The 17,963-nt window shown below is 37.5% G+C and overlaps 1 long non-coding RNA gene across 1 annotated transcript in view; it reads left to right on the top strand.

The window, feature by feature from the left end:
- The window catches only part of LOC119088490, a 94,298-nt gene that overhangs the window by 52,947 nt on the left and 23,388 nt on the right, over positions 1 to 17,963 (top strand). Inside the window, exons 4-5 of the long non-coding RNA XR_005092116.1 lie at positions 10,297 to 10,479; positions 10,650 to 10,783. This is a non-coding gene — a long non-coding RNA (uncharacterized LOC119088490). The remainder of the gene's footprint in view (positions 1 to 10,296; positions 10,480 to 10,649; positions 10,784 to 17,963) is intronic.

Genomic DNA, 17,963 nt, shown 5'->3' with positions numbered 1-17,963 from the left:
AGTTATGCATTAAAGAAATCATGTCTCAACACAATTTTAGTTTTCTAGAAAGCTAGTTTCAACACACTCAGAACCATGAAGAGCACACTTCCAGAAGCTTTATCTCCTTTAAATAAATAATCTCACAGTATTTTATACACCTACTTACAGATAATTCTCAGAAACACAAATATATAATTTTTGAGTATATACACATAAAAGCGATTTATTAAATTTGAAGTGTCTATTCCCTTTGTATTTAGAAATGTATTCCTCATGTAAGGTGGGTGAACATAGAGTTACATAAGTAAATGTTATGATTTATCAGGTACTCTCACTACAAGAATCTAAGCTCATGTTAATGAGAATATCACTCTGTCATATCTAATCCTGTAAAGAACTGAGACTTCAGTCTGAGACAAAATGACACACAGAACACAAAGACTTGGAAAACACACACACACATGAACATGTAGACACACATGCACCCCATGATAGACACAGACACACACGTGTACAAATATCTTTAGACATTTGATTTAACAAATGCATTAAGAACCTTACAAACGTTACTGATAATTTAAAAATACTATTATATGCTGACTCATTAATATGCATATTTACTCTAATAAAAGTGTAACTAAATAATTCAAAACATTTTGTTCACTTAAAAGTGACAAAATTAAATTCATTACATACTAACATAAAAATATTTTTAGCAAAAACAACCACATTTTCCAAAAGGAAAACACAAGGCAAGCAGAGAGGTAAAATCGCACTCCATTTTTTACAGGTTATTTAAACATAAGTTAAAGTTAATTACGACTACATATATCTACTGTAAATGGTATCTGTGAGCATTAATTTTACTTGATGTATATGAGAAAGGGAAGAGTGTCATAATAATCTCCAAGTAGTTTCAGATATTATTTTCGGCACAACACCAAAAACGAACTGGAAGTAGTTTCTAAAGGTGTAATTATAATGAATCTAAAAATATAATGAGTTTTTATGCTTTCAATTTAAGCTTTCTGTTTAATTTCAAGTGCTCCTTATGCTTTTCTATAATCAGGTGTCTGTTATTTTCAATATATTGCTTGGTAGAGTTATATTTTAAAATTTTCACATTCATTATATAATATGAAATATTTTTAGTATCAGTACATTCCTAAAAAATGGACTAAAAATGAAATAATGAAAGTAATTCCATTGTAAGTGTCAATATAAATTATAAAAGTTAGTACAAGACAATGTCATAAATCCTTTAAAAACTGAATTGAGCACAAATTAATGAAAAGATGTACCAGGTTTTTAAAATTTAAAATGTGTCATTATGGGGCTACTGATGGCTCAGCAGTTAAGAGCTGCTTTTCCAGCAGACCACGGTTTGACCACAGTGAAATATAATATTTCTTCTGCATGGTTTATACCACAGAATGATTGGTCAGAAAAGAACATCTTCCCTGGTTTGGGACTTTTTTCTTTCTTTCTTTCTTTCTTTCTTTCTTTCTTTCTTTTTTTTTTTTTTTTTTTTTTTTTTTTTTTTTACTTTTAACACACATGACATGAATACCAAATGGGGAAGGACAGCCTCTTCCATATATGTTACTGGGAAAATGGAATTTCCCAACACACACACACACACCAAGAAAAAGAAGACCCTACACCCTTACAGCACACCTGAATTGAAATGTGTTACAAATACCATGGAAAGCCCAGAACAATCAAGTTACCCAAAGAAAATGCAGGAGAAGTTGCTGTAACACAAGTAACATGAATGGTAGTTGGGGATTAAGTACCAAAATATAATCAAACAAAGAAAACTAGATAAATAATCATACAGAATAATTCACAACAGCAAAGAAATGAAGAAAAGAAATTAAATACAGAATGGAAACATATTATTTATAATTTGATAAATTTTAATCAACTTATTAGCAAAACCACAAACTGATGAAAATATATACTCTGATTTCTCAAAAAGCAGTAAAAAAGATAAACCAATATATAAAATTATGCTTAACATTACAGATTTTTTTATCTAAATGCAAATCGAAACCGTAATGAAACATCACATTACTACTTAATAGAAATGGCCAATATGAAAAAGACAAATAATTGCAATTATCATTGAGGATGTGGAGAACAGAGGCATGTACACACATTACATCTGTTAGTGAAAACCTACATAATACAGATCTTAAGAAAAACTTTGCAATATTTTGCCAAAAATATAAAAAATGAACTAATATATGATTCAGCAATCCAACTTCTGGGCATGGGACCAATGATATAAAACCAACAGGGCAAGGGGATCCCCAAGTCTGTTCCCGAATGAATTACATTTACAATTGCCAGACTAAGAAATAAGTCTGTATGGAAGAGCTGTCCCCACTACTCATCAGTCTTATGGCAGCATGAGCAGGGAGGGATGGCCCCTCTCCGCACACATGAACGCCTGAGACAGGTGCAAGAGCTGACCCTGAGGTCATAAGAGCAGGGGAGCTGACCTGGCCCCTCATCTGCTGCAGCACTCAGTACAGTGGCCCCTACATCTCACCGGGGTAATACGGTAGAGCTGGCCTTGAAGGTGTATGTGTGGGAGAACTGTCCCTCAGGACATGAAAGCAGAACTGGCCCTGCAGCAGCAATGCTCATCTATGCAAGGGGTGCACTAGCCAGGGAAAAGCTGAAGAGCTCACTCTGGTGGTGAAGAAGGGGAAGCTGATGGGCTGACCAACAACGCAACTACTCAGACCCAGAACCAGGGTTGTATGTTGGCCTCCCCAACATCCAACCCATCTGAGATCTACTGGAGCACGGTGTGTGTGTGTGTGTGTGTGTGTGTGTGTGTGTGTGTGTGTGTGTGTGTGTGTGTGTGTGTGTGTGTGTGTGTCCTGCGGACCCAGGGATGCAAGATCTCCATGACACAGGCAACAAACAGGATGTTCAGAAAGAGGCCCACTGAAGGCCCAGCATTGACCATTGACAGTGTAGCAGAGACTGGGGCCTCAAATCAGACCAATGACTCTGCGATGAATGTCTGCACGTAAAAATGTATGGATAAAAAGTTTTACTGCGTGACTCATTGTGTTACACCACTACAGCATCCAGGATCAGATTATCTCTTTCTTCCTTTTGTCCTCTTTTTTTTTTTTTTATACTTTTTATTTTATTTTATTTTATTTTATAATACTATTCAGTTCTACATAGCAGCCACAGATTCCCTTGTTCTCCCCCTTCCTGCCCCCTCCCCTTCCCCCAGCCCACCCTCCATTCCAACCACCTCCAGATCAAGGCCTCCCCCGAGGACTGGGATCGACCTGATAGACTCAGTCCAGGCAGATCCTGTCCCCTCCTCCCAGATTGAGCCAAGCGTCCCTGTATAAGTCCCAGGTTTCAAACAGCTAACTCATGCAAGGAGCCAAGGACCTGGTACCACTGCCTAGATGCCTCCCAAACAGATCAAGCCAATCAACTGTCTCACCTATTCAGAGGGCCTGATCCAGTTGGGGGCCCCTCAGCCTTTGGTTCATAGTTCATGTGTTTCCATTCCTTTGCTTTGGCCCTGTGCTTTATCCAACCTTGCTTTCAACAATTCTCGCTCATATAAACCCTCCTCTTTCTCGCTAATTAGACTCCCGGCGCTCCACCCGGGGCCTAGCCGTGGATGTCTGCATCCAGATTCCTCAGTCCTTGGATGGGGTTTCTGGCACAACTATTAGGGTGTTTGGCCATCCCATCACCAGAGTAGGTCAGTCCTGGCTTTCTCTCGGCCTTTGCCAGCAGTCTATTGTGGGGGTATCTTTGTGGATTTCTGTGGGCCTCTTTAGCTCTTTGTTTCTTCCTTTTCTCATGTGGTCTTCATTTACCATGGTCTCCTATTCCTTGTTCTCCCTCCCTGTTCTTGATCTAGCTGGGATCTCCTGCTCTCTTTCCCTCGACCCACGTCCTTCATTGCTCCCACTCATGTCCAGGCTGTTCACGTAGATCTCATCCATTTCTCCGTCATTGGGTGATCCCCGTGTCTTTCTTGGGGTCCTGTTTTCCAGGTAGCCTTACTGGTGATGTGAGTAGCAGTCCAGTCATCCTTGTTCTACATCTAGTATTCTCCTATGAGTGAGTACATACCATATTTGTCTTTCTGAGTCTGGGTTACCTCACTCAGGATAATTTTTTTCTAGATCCATCAATTTGCCTGCAAACCTCATGATGTCATTGTTTTTCTCTGCTGAGTAGTATTCCATTGTGTATATGTGCCACAATTTATTTATCCATTCTTCAGTTGAAGGGCATCTAGGTTGTTTCCAGGTTTTGGCTATTACAAACAATGCTGATATGAACATAGCTGAGCAAGTGCTCTTGTGGTATGATTGAGCATTTCTTGGGTATATGCCCAGGAGTGGTATAGCTGGATCTTGGGGGAGATTGATTTCCAATTTTCTAAGAAAGCGCCATATTGATTTCCAAAGTGGTTGTACAAGCTTGCATTCCCACCAGCAGTGGAGGAGAGTTCCCCTAGTTCCACATCCTCTCCAACATAAAATGTCTTCAGTGTTTTTGATCTTAGCCATTCTGACAGGCATAAGGTGGTATCTCAGAGTTGTTTTGATTTGCATTTCCCTGATGATTAGGGATGTTGAGCAATTCCTTAAAAGTCTTTCAGCCATTTGAGTTTCCTCTGTTGAGAATTCTCTGTTTAGTTCTATAGCCCATTTCTTAATTGGATTGTTGGTTGTTTTGATGTCTAATTTCTTGAGCTCCTTATATAATCTGGATATCAGTCCTCTGTTAGATGTGGGGTTGGTGAAAATCTTTTCCCATTCTGTAGGCTGTCCCTTTTGTCCTCTTTTATCTCTAACATTTTCTTTTGTTTTATTTGGGTTGGGGGATGAAGAGAGATGGGTGGGATTGGGAGGCATGATGTGAAAGACACAAAGAATAAACAAAAAGAAAGTTGAAAAGAAGAAATCAGGTTATGCCTATGTGTCAGTCAGTGGAGGAACAATGAAACCAAAGGCAGTCTGCAAACACAGGAAGGTTAATGTTGGGAATTATATAGTATCTAAATCACATTAATCTTAGCCTTTAAGAAGATCTAAAAATGATTGTCTTTTTTCATTTTTAAATAAATATTTTTATTTTGTAATTAATTTAATTTTACATGTTAGCTACAGATTCCTCTGTCCTTCCTCCTCCCACCCTCCAGCCTCCATCCCCCCCAACCCACCCCCCATTCCCACCTCCTCCAAGGCAAGGTCTACCCTGAGGATTCAGCTCAGCCTGGTAGATTCAGTTGAGGCAGGTCCAGTCTCCTCCTCCCTGCACCAAAGCTGAGCAAAGTGTCTCAGCATAGGCCTTAGGTTCCAAAAAGCCAGCTCATGCACCAGGACAGGTCCTGGTCCCACTGCCTGGGGGCCTCCTAAACAGTTCAAGCTAATCAACTGTCTCACTTATCCAGAGGGCCTGGTCCAGTTCCACGGGGCTCCTCAGTTATTGGTTCACAGTTCATGTGTTTTCACTAGTTTGGCTATTTGTCCCTGTGCTTTTTCCAATTATGGTCTCAATATCTCTTGCTCATATACTCACTTCTCTCTCTCTCGCCGATTGGACTCCTCTAGCTCCACCTGGGGTTTGGACGTGGATCTCTGCATCTGTTTCCACCAGTCACTGGATGAAAGTTCTATCATGACAGTTAGGGTGTTAGGCCATCCGACCACCAGTGTAGGTCAGTTCAGGCACTCTCTCCACTATAGACCATTGCCACTAGTCTATAGTGGAGGTATCTTTGTGGATTTTTGGGGCCCTCTCCAGCACTCAGCTTCTTTCTATTCCCCTGAGGTCTTCTCAAAGGATAACCAGACTGCAACTCACAACTCCAGTGAGGCTACTTAGTAAAGGGGACCATAAGAAAGACACAGGGATTGCCCAGTGACAGAGAAATGGATGAGATCTACATGAGCAAACTGGAGGTGAAGCGGGGTAATGAAGGGCAAGATTTGGGGGGGAAAGTGAGCTTAGGGGAGTGGGTCATCCTAGCTGGATCAGCAACAGAGTGGTAGAACAAGGAAAGATTGATGTCTTACAATCAAATGTCTTGATTGTAAGAAGATCCAGTTACCTGTGGACAGGTTCATTCTCTAATTATCACAGATTGTACACATAGGAGAAAGTGAAATGAGTCTGCATTCCTGATGAATGCAGCATAATGTTGCATCAAGCTCTTGCCGAAATGCAGAATGCCTTCAACTATGAGCTACAATGAAATCTTACTCACTTAAGTTGTTTTTATCATCGTAACAGAAAGAGAAACTCAGACAACACACAATTGTGGTGGTATTGTGTTCCCCAAAATATTGTGTACCCTAATAAATTTATCTGGGGTCAGAGAACAGACAGCCACTAGATACAAAGGCTAGAAAATGGTGGCACTCACACCTTTAATCCTAGCATTCCAGAGATAGAAATCCCTCTGGATCTCTGTGAGTTCAAGGCCACATTGGAAATAGTCAAGCATGGTGACACACGCCTTTAATCCCATAAGATCTCTGTGTGTTCAGGGTCAGAGCTATTAGAGCCATAGCAAGAGTGTGGCGGTGGTGGCACACGCCTTTAATCCCATAAGATCTCTGTGTGTTCAGGGATACAGTCAGCATTGGAGACATATACCTTTAAGACCTAGGGGGCTGTACATTCAGACAGTGACGAGGCAGTCATGTGTTTGGGTTTACAACCAATGAGAAGGCAGAACGACATACTATAAAAAAAACAAACCGACAGGAAGTAGGGCTCTTTTCGCGAAGCTGGGACAGCAGAAGGAAGGGTGAGATTTAGCTCTGAGCTCTGACCTCTCGGCTTTCTCTTTTACATTGTTTCTGTGTTTCTTATTTAATAAGACGGTTGGTTACATCTACACACAATGGAATTTAGTTATGAAAATTAGGAAACTGAGTCATTGTGCCAACATGGATTATCTTGCATACAGTGTCTTAGATAAACTTAGCAAGGTAAGAATTACAAATACAGCTTTAATTGTCATACACATACAATCTAAAAATAGAGAGAGAGAGATTTGTAGATGGGGAAAGTGGAAAGGTGGTTCCCAGAAGCTGAAGTTAACTTTGGGAGGTGTTAGGAAAATTATCCTAAGTCAAGGTCTGTTACACAGTACGATAAGAATAAAAATTATATATCATAACATTGAGAAATGCTCAGATGTTCAATATATGGTCTACAGTTAACAACACAGTGCAGTTTGAAAAGAACTGAGTGTATGTTATTTTCAACAACATAAGTGATAATGATCAAGGTAAAAATTAGCCAAATGTCATTTTAATTATTCATATTATACAAGATAAATATATGAAATTTAATTTTTAAGCACATATTAAGCCAGCAAGTGATGGATTATAGTTTTAAAAATCTAGCTAGTATAATATCTAATTATAACATGTTTTATACATACATTATCACGTTTTGATGGAACAAATTACCAGCCATGTTTCAATTATATTCACACCTTAAAATAAAATGGCAAGTCTATCAAGGGACCAGCAAGATGGCTCAGTATGAAGAGGTTTGTTTAAGCCTGAAGACCTGAGTGCACTTCCTGGTGCACAGTTGTGGGAAGGGGAGAACAAAGTCCTGTGGAAGTCCTTTGACATCCCCACACAGGTTCTGGTATATGAACAACCACATAAGCTATATAAATACATATAGAAATCTTAAAAACAGTCAAAACTGTCATACATATCAACTGTGGTTAAAAATTACTAATCTTATAACATGTTTAGCTAAAAGATACTGGATCTATTTGAACATTTTCAACAAAATAATTGAAAATATAATATTTGACATTAAAATATAAATTAAATAAATAAAAATGTGTTTTATTATTCTCATTTTCCACATTTATTTGTCTTGACTACTGAAGTTCTTTTTTTCTAATTAAGCAGCATGTAAATAAACATGTATTATACTTTTAAAGTAGTATATATTGTATTTGGAATATTGTTAACAACAGTCTACAGCCATTATTAGAACTAAAAGTTTCTCATGACTTGAAATATAAAATTTATTTCTATCCCACTAATACCAAATTGAGTATAAAATGTGCCAGACGGTGGTGGCACATGCCTTTAATCCCAGCACTCAGGAGGCAGAGGCAGGTGGATCTCTGTGAGTTCAAGGCCAGCCTGATCTACAGAGCAAGATCCAGGAAAGGTGCAAAGCTACACAAAGAAACCTTGTCTCAAAAAACCAAAAAAAAAAAAAAAAAAAAAAAAGTGTATAAGAATGCTAAAAGAATTAAGAATATATAAATGCTAAATTTTGTTCTATCTTTCTCTTATGACAAATATATTATTGATATCAGGAACTTTGGTTTTTGGATATCTGTATATGTGTACACATGTGTATGTATGTGTGGTTTATGTCTACACGCATGTATATATGGTTGTGTGTGTGTGTGTGTGCGCGCATGCATGCGCGCATGCATGTGGAAGAAGAGATACTGAGTCTTCATCACTACTGATCTTATCTCTTGAATTTCATCATTTATTGATTGGCTAGACTAGATGAGCCAGGATTTCTCAGGATCTGCTTGTCTCTCCACACAGCTCTACTCCCCAGTCCTAGGGCCTAGGTGATATATGCCACCACGCCAGGTCCTCCCTCACATTGAATAGCAGGTACTTTGTTGAATAATCCATCTCCTCACACCAAGAAATACATAAATTCAAAGAAGCTCTTATTCCAAGATGAATTTACAAATACTGAGCTAATTTTTATTCAATTTACCAAAAATGACAAAGAAGTGAATGTAGATGAAATTCTGAACAGTCTTAGTAAATAAGAAACACAGAGCCAAATACAAAGTTAATAGCCAAAGAGATCAGAGCAGTAGCCATGACTAGCTTTAGGTTACCACCAGCAGTAGCTTCCCCAGAGAGTTTCTTCATGTGCAACTTGTGTTTTTATTGCTTTTCTGTTCTGCCTTCTCATTGGCTCTAAGCCCAGCCACATGACTTCCTCATCACTGCTTATCTATACAGACCTCCAGGTCTCTATGATTGATACTGGGATTAAAGGTTCGTGTCACCACGCTTGGCTGTGTCCTTGACCACACAGAGACTCTGCCTGCCATGTGGTCAGATTAAGCGCATGCGTTGGCTCTGTTTATGGCTCACTTTGACCACTATTCTCCGGGCAACTTTATTTGTTAACATACAAATAAAATCACATTTCAGCACAAATAAAATATCACCATAAGTGAACAAAAATAATATTCCAAAGTATGAATATAAAATTCAAAATATTTTAAAATTAACTTTGCAATCTAGTTATAGTTGAATTTACTAGACAACAGGAGAAATTTCTTCAGTCAAAATGTAGTGGCTTTAGCCTTTATGTCTCCTAAGAGAGAAGAAAGCCAGTTGATAAAACTTATATTATCTTTATAAGTATCAAGAAACTTTCAACAAAGTATGCTCCTTTACTAAGGTCTCAAAAAAAAAAAAAAAAAAAAAGATACACACGGGCAAAAAATCCTGCAACTGCAACAACAACAACAAAAAAGATTACAAATTTTATTTGTTTATTTTTAAAATGTCTGTTTTCTTCTTTTTAAAATTTATTCTTCTCTCATACAATACACCCCAATTACAATCTTCTTCCCTCCCTCTACTCCTCCAATTTCCCTTCACCTCCTCTCTCCCCCAGATCCACTTCTCCTCTGCTTGCCTCCAAAAAAGAACAGGTCTCCGTGGGAGATCAACCAAACACACAGCATAACAAGTTACAATTCAACTAAACACAAATCTTCATATGAAGGCTAGATGAGGCAACCGAGTAGGCGGGAGAGGGTCCCAAGAGCAGGCAGATGAGTCAGAGACACCCCACTAGGAGTTCCACAAAACACAACAAGCTAACAACCATAACATATATGCAGAGGACCTGGAACAGACCAAGGTGGCCTCCGTAGTTGCTGGCTCTGCTCCCTATGAGCCCCTACTAGCCCTGCTTAGTTGATTCTGTGGGCTATGTTCTCCTGTGTTCTCAACCCCTCTGGCTCCCACAATTCTTCCTACCTTCTCTCCTTTGGGTTCTCAAGCTCCGAAGGGAGGGAACAAATAGAGATCTCCAAATTAGTCTCTCTTTCAGGCTAATGTTTGCCTGTGGGTCTCCGCATCTACTTCCAAGAGAGGAAGCCTCTGATGCTAATTAGACTAGGTGCCGATATATGAGTGTAGCAGAATCATTATAGTTAAGAGTACAGTTAGGAATCATTCCACTGATTTTTTTTTTTTTCTACCATAGGTCTCTGGACTATCCAGTGTCCAGTTCCTAGTAATCCAGGCAGTGTCTGGCATGGGCTCCCTGTCCTGGAGTTGACTCCAAATTAGTCATTAGTCGGCCACTCCCACAAATCTTTGTTTTCTTAAGAGTGAGAGAACGGAGTGGAGCTGGAAAGCTGGTGAACTGGAGAGGATCCAGGAGGAGGTGAGGTAGAGGAAACCGTGATCAGAATATGTTGTATGAAAAAAAAATAAACTTATAAAAATAAAACAATGGAAATATAAATATTGGGGTAGGGGGACTAGAATGTGTGATGCAGCAGAGAGAACAAAGTTAGCTGCGTGAGTAAGCAACGTAATTTTTCTTTTGACCAGCCCAATTTGAAGCGACACACAATTCAGCTACTGCATTACCTAACAAGAACAACAAAAGAGGAAGATCTGTGGTGCCATGGGTGTGCCCCGGGATGAAAGGTGTGACATGTCCCGAGTTCACTGCCGTTATCCATGTAAGTAATGAGGATGTGCAGAGAGAAAAGTCTGTGGGGATTCAAGGGACCCCGGGGAAAGGATAAAGAAAGAATGGACATGGATCATCATCCCTTAAAACTTTCTCCTTAACACAAAGGAATTATGTAAGAAAACTCTGTACTGGAGAGATACTAATACTGCATGTGTCCTTTAGCTTAACATTTCATTCAGCGCCGAAAGCTGAAGGGGGGAGGGGGGCTCATGGTAACTGAAAATAAAACCATAAAATTCTGACTCAAAGTCAGCAGTAGAAAGCAGTTTTAAATTCAAGAAACAATTACAGATGAACTTGCACTTGGCTTTAAGACTATACTCAAATACATTGATAATCCCATAATTATATATAGTATATGTAGATTTTAGCTAAGCAAACTGAGATACACTTGATGCATTTTCTTTGCAATGAAAAGTATTTTTTGAATATTGAAAGACTAAGTAAAATAATTTTATGGCATTTCAAAAAACCAAATGCTTTCAAGTAATAACATAAAATGCTGGTGTTATATGTGTTGCCCTTAATCACTGTGTCTGAAGCTCCCAATCACCTTTTAAAGATGAATCCCAGTGAACAACACTTAGCAATAACATAGCACAGTGGAATAATAAGTCTGTTAAACAGGAATAACAAAGAACACCTGTATTCAGATTTCAGTTTTGAAATTAGGTAGTTTTTGAGGGTTTTTGTTTTTTATTTTTACCTAAATTGAAAAAGACTCAGATCAATTTGCCTTTCTCTAAAGTGAAGATAACAGCATTTATTAAAATAACAAACGATCTCAAGAGAAAAAAAAAACTTGATTTTACATCAAGTAACTCGATAACTTTAAAGAAATAGATGAATAACCAAAAGAATACATCCAATCTGACTAACTCAGAAAGACACATCAAATTTGAACAGATCTACAATTAATAAACAGATTGGCTCTATAAGCAAAACCTCCCAAGTGAGAAAATCCTCTAGATACTATGTTTCACTGATGAATTCTACTCCATATTAAAAGAAAATTAATTTCAATTTTTTGAAAGTCATCCAAAAAAAGATATGCAGAAATATGTATGTACAGCAATTTTATGGCATAAATATATTCCAATTTAAACTAAAAAAAAGACACTACCAGAAAAGAAATATTCTGTGTCATAATCATGGTTCGTACAGTTCTAACAATCTTAAATAAAAATGAGCCATAAAAATCCAACACGTTATAAGGATCAAATGTCCATGATTCACTGAAATACATCCTTGTCATCATAGCATGCAATTGTATGTCAGTGTGTCGAAAGCGATTAACAGAGACTGAGTATGGCCGCTCAAACAGGGAGTCCCAGCACTGGAGAGGAAGAAGCCAAGAAGATCTTGAGATCAAGCAAAGTCAGAGCGATATAGTGAGAATCTGCCTCAGTACTTCCAACAAATAAATAAATAAAATGAAGACTACAGATTGTATGCTTATTTCAATAGATAGAAACTATTTAGACAAATTAGTAAGCTTTAATAATGGAAGACTGAGACAAACTAGGATTAGAGAGAAATCATTTGGATAGAAACTTATGTGAAAAGCTAGTAGCACTCAATGATGAAAGTATGAAGGCTCACCAAGTCTATTTCATAGCACCAAAGTTCTATCCAGTACATTACAAAAGAAAAAAATGAAGTAAAACAGGATATCCAAAGACAAATTAGTTGTTTGGAAAATGCTCTTAATCTTGATAACCCTGGATTACATACAGAGTATTATTAGAACTAATAAATTAAATAAAATTATAGGATCAAAATCCTAATACATGAAATAAATTTTAATTCTAAATAACATAATATCAAATATAAATTAAAAAAGAATAGCACTTATAAGAGAAAAATGGGAGTTAGATTAAGAATATATTGCCTGAAATTTTTGATGAAAAACAAAGGAAAAGACAAGATGAAGAATAAATTAAATTAAGCAATTAAAAATATTTTGCACTGGAACTTAACAGTTGAAAAACAAGAGAAAAAATGCAAAGATATTCATAGTGCTGGGTTAGAAGACTTATGACTGCTAAATGTCCATACTGCCAAGGACTATGTTCGTATTTAGTGTAAATCCTACTCAAATAGATTTTATGGACATAGAAATTAAAAACCACATAAAATTCACATGTAACCACAACAGACCTCAGACATCCAAAACAATTTTAAGAATGATAAACAAAATTGGGACTGTCACAATTCTTCATTTCAAAACATATTCCCAAACTACCAGAGCAGCCTGAACTTGGCATACAGAACAACATATATGCCACTGAGACAGAAGAGAGTGCTCAGAAATCAATCCAGGAATATATAATCAACTGCAACCAGGTAAGACTGCCAAGAATGCACAGTGAGGAGTAGATTATCAAACGGCATTGAGAAAGCCTGGTGTGAACATATAAAACAGACACACTCAACCATTGTCTTGTGCCGTGCTTTTAATTCAACTGAAACTGAAGACTAAAGCTGAAGACCCAAACCTGAAAATCCCCTAAAAATAATCATAAAATCCTTTATGGCATTGGCCTTGGAAATGATTTCTTGGATATGACACAAAATTCACAGGAAATAAACACAAAAATAAGTGAGAGTATATCATAGATTGTTCATAGCAAAGGTAGCAACTGACAGGCATAACAGCCTGTGGAGCCAAAAAAAAAAGTATTTGTAGATCATCCTCTTCTATGGTGTTAAATTCTTATAAATGTATGGGTATGTTATGTATATTTTATCACTTGATTTTATTGTTACTAATGATAATGCAAAGTAAAAAACAGAGGGGAAATTGGAATTATTTTTCCTGTTTGATGGTTACTAGATTGTGAAAGACTATTCTTGAAACAGAAAGCATTCAATATTTTTGTAAATGTGGTTTTATTTTTTAAATTAAAATATAGTTCCACCATTTCCCTCTCTCCTTTCCTTCCTCCAACCTTCCCACACATCCCATGTTTTGGCATCTTTTTCTTTTATAGTTGTTACATGTGCGTATATAAACACAAATGCACATAAATACACATATATATGTATGCTTATTTATTCCTAAATATATAAATACAACACATTCAGTCTGTATACTGTTACTTGTGTGTATTTGATTTCAGATATGACCACTCACTCAGTATTAGATAGCTATTTAGGGGTTCTTCCCTGGTCAAGACTACTTCTACTCTGAGCATTCTGCAGTTGTAGCATTTGTAGCTCTTGGTGTAGTGTTGAAATTTGATGACCTATCCTCCATTCCATGTAGGCATCTTTATTTGGGTCATCCTTGTCCAGGTCTTATTTACGCTATCATATTTGTAAGACTTTGTTACTGTAGCCTTTCTGATTATTCTGGGCTGTGAAATCTCACAGCAAACTTCTTAGTCTTCTGGCTGTTACCATCTCTCTATCTCCTTTTCCACTACGATGTCTGAACATGTGTTTGGAGGCTGTTTGGTAGATATATCAATATGCACTGGGAATTAGTGTCGTCTCTCTACATTTTGATTGGTTACAGTTTTCTGTAATTGTCTTGGTTCTGTTGCAAGGAGATGTTTCTTTGATGATGGGTTAGACTTATCTGCAGTTATGATGCTAAATACTGGCATGACACAATATACCTGATGATGCTCTGTTGGCAGGTACACCTTGATGGTAACCACTAGCTATCTAACTGAACTAACGCCTGGTCAACAAGAAAGAAAACACTCCTGATACTGGAAACCTCGCCAGCTACTAGGAGCGATTGAAATCTTTGCTCTTGGAGGAAAAGTAACAACTAACCCTTTACTAGACCACCATAATTCCTAACCACATTCTAAATATTTATCCATTCTATTTTTTTAAATCTCTGTGTCTGAAAGACTGCTTGAGAATAGGAAGTATCTGAAAACACGTTTGTTGAAATTATTTATGAAATTAAGCTCAACTTCTATATTATAAGGATATTAGAACTAAACAAACAAACCAACACAAGCAACCCCAAGTTCTATAAAACTTTAAAATAAAACAAACATTAAAACGGACATGATCAGAGCAGCATTGCATAGTAATTCCTGCCTATAAATTCCTGCTAGAGACCTTTGCATCTTACTGGGAAACTGGTTAAGATTCAAGAATGCTCCTTAAAAGTCAGAAAGAAAACAACGCAAAAGTTCAATGAACTCCCTAAAATTGACTAAATGTGCTAGTTTCCTCTCTGTGTAAGGTTATATAAGTAGTCAAGATAAAAAAAAAATAATAATCTTACCCTAAACTGCATGGAAGAGTATTAACCAGTTGCCAAACCAGCTCAAATATCTGGAGAAGGCACAGACCAGCAGAGCTGCCTAGGAGACACACTATCCAACTTATTGAGCTGTCTTTCCCAAACTACTTCTGAAAATGTGTATCTAAATACAAATCATGCTGCAAGTAATAATGTACACCAAAGAGTCAGTTAAATCTATGTTATCAGTATTCAGTATTTAATTGGAGTATAAGAACAGCTAATATATTTTAAAATTTTGTATAAAAACATAGTATCTTTATGAATTTTAAGATAATTTTGCATTTTTTGTTTAATTGAAAATTATTTTTCTCCCACAATCTCTTGATTATCTCCCTCTCTTTGCACTTCTCCCAGCTCCTCCTCACCCCCTCTACCATCTGGGTGCTCTCCCTTTCCTTCTCTCATTAGAAAACAGGCAGACTTCTAAGGGATAGAGATAAAATCAAATATAATAAACAAAACCAAAAAAACCTAACACAATGCAACTGGAAAAAACACACAGAAGGAAAAAGGTCCAAAAGGAGACACATGAAACAAGACCCACTTGTTTGTACACTCAGAAATTCCAATAAAAACACTAAAGAGGAAGTTATAATATATATACAGAGAAACATGTTCAGACCCGTGTAGGCCCTGTGCATGTTGCCTCAGTCTCTGTGAGTTTGTATGAGATTTGATCATGTTGTTTAGGGGCCTTGTTTTCTTGGTGTCTTCCATACCCCTTGGCTCTTACACTATTTGTGCCTCTTCTTCCACAGGGATTCTTAACCCCTGAGGGAAGATATTTGGTCAAGATATCCACTTTAAGTGTTCCAAGGTCTCTCTTTTCTGCATAATTTCTGACTGTGAGTCTCTTTATTTATTTCCACCTACTGCAATACAATGCTTTTTGGGTGATGGATGAGCAAGGCACCACCACTCAAGCAGTGTCAGGGATGGGTTTTATCTCATAAAGTGGACCTTGAGTCAAATCAGATATTGGTTGGTTACCCCAAGCTTTGTGCACCTGTTACAATAGCATATCTTGCAGGCAGGGTATCATTGATGATCCAAGGGCTCGTGGCTGAATTGGCGTCATGTTTCTTTTTTAGTAGCAGGCAGGGTACCTTCCTGTGCCACAGATGTTACGATGTGAGGATGAAAGCTCTATGGAGGCATCAGCTTGACTTATCCACATTAGATGAGTTGTGCAGCTGTTGTCTTCACCAAAGGGGCCTTCACATCATGTGTGGAGATCAACCCATATGCAGTGACATCCTGGGTTATTTGGGAGTTTCCATGGGACCCCTTTGGCTAAAAACTCAGTTAGGGGTAACCCATTCCTGGAATTGGAAACTTCATTTCTTGACAAGAGATGGCCAACTGAGCCTCTGCCTCTCCCAATTGTTTGGCAATTTGTGGAGTTGCCTTCATATATAAATGAAGCCTATATATAGGAAGCATCCACTATACTAGGGTTCCAAACTAGCCCTCACATGACACTTACTTTGAGCTGTCTCTCCCTGTATTTCCTCCCCTGTCCCACCCTTCCCTCCCAATCCCCACTGGATTCCCCCATTTCTTTTTTTTTCTTTTTTTTTTGGTTTTTCAAGACAGGGTTTCTCTGTGTAGCTTTGCGCCTTTCCTGGAGCTCACTTGGTAGCCCAGGCTGGCCTTGAACTCACAGAGATCCGCCTGGCTCTGCCTCCCGAGTGCTGGGATTAAAGGTGTGCGCCACCAACGCCCGGCTAAGGATTCCCCCATTTCAACCACTCCAGCCATCCCTAGTATTCTATTTCCCTTACCTCTCAAGATTAATCAGCAGCCCTCCCTGAAGAGTCTATTTCTATATTCCTAACACAACCGCTGTGCTTCTGCAGCTTCATCCTCACTGGCTTGACAGCTCATATCTACATATAAACATATACATGTCATATTTCTCTTGCGATATCTTAAATTTCATATTTATCTAAGTTACCCTATTTGTTGAGATTGTAACAGTTGGAAATACCTTCTGTCTTCCAATCTTACTGTTGCCAATAATTACAAAGCCAACTTTCCACTCAAAGATGAAAGATTGATTTGGGTAGTGTAACTAGGAGAATTTGGATAATAATAATAATGTAAATCAAAATAAGTTCATTATTCACATACAATACTTTTACCACATGCAAAGAATATTCTTACCTAATTTTAAATAATCTACGTGTGAAATTTTCATGTTTTCCTATTCCTAGGTATTTTAAACAGGACATGGAACTTATTCTTTCTTTTCTCTCTACTTCATCTCTCCTGCCCCAGACATGCCCTTCCCCTTCCACTTTTGCCTTCACGTCCTATTCTGCCTATTATTCATCCCTCTTACTCTCCAATTAAATCCCTGAACTCATGTGTGCCTTCAACCTGAGCCTCCTTAGTTGCTAGGATTACAAGCATATGTTTTCAATGCAATACCAATCATTAAAACAAAATATCTATTAACAGCATGAAATTTTTAAATCCAAAATGGGATTATCTAATAAATAAATGATATTAATTTCTAGGCAAGCAATTTATAACCTATGGGAAAAATAATTTTCAATATCTTAAAATAAATTCAGTACCATATTTTGTTTATAAATTATTGGCACCATGACATATAAAGCAATATATTTTTATATGTCATATGTGCACAGATAAAGCATAATTTAATAATAGCATACTGACTTAGAGAGCTGTCATTACTTGAGACCATTAGAATTATCACAAAATTCTGTAATGTTTTACCTTTATTTATATGTACCATAAATGCATGGGAAAAAGTATTAAATACTGGATATTTTAATGAAACATTCTTTAACTTATTATTCCTGAGTGATACCAGACTTAAATGAAACTTCTGTTTCTAAAGATTTGCAAAATGTCCACATATATT

Source organism: Peromyscus leucopus, chromosome 9, assembly GCF_004664715.2.
Source record: "Peromyscus leucopus breed LL Stock chromosome 9, UCI_PerLeu_2.1, whole genome shotgun sequence".
Taxonomy (NCBI): Eukaryota; Metazoa; Chordata; class Mammalia; order Rodentia; family Cricetidae; genus Peromyscus; species Peromyscus leucopus.
Note: the sequence above shows the minus strand (reverse complement) of the source record. Positions and strands in the feature narration are given on the sequence as shown.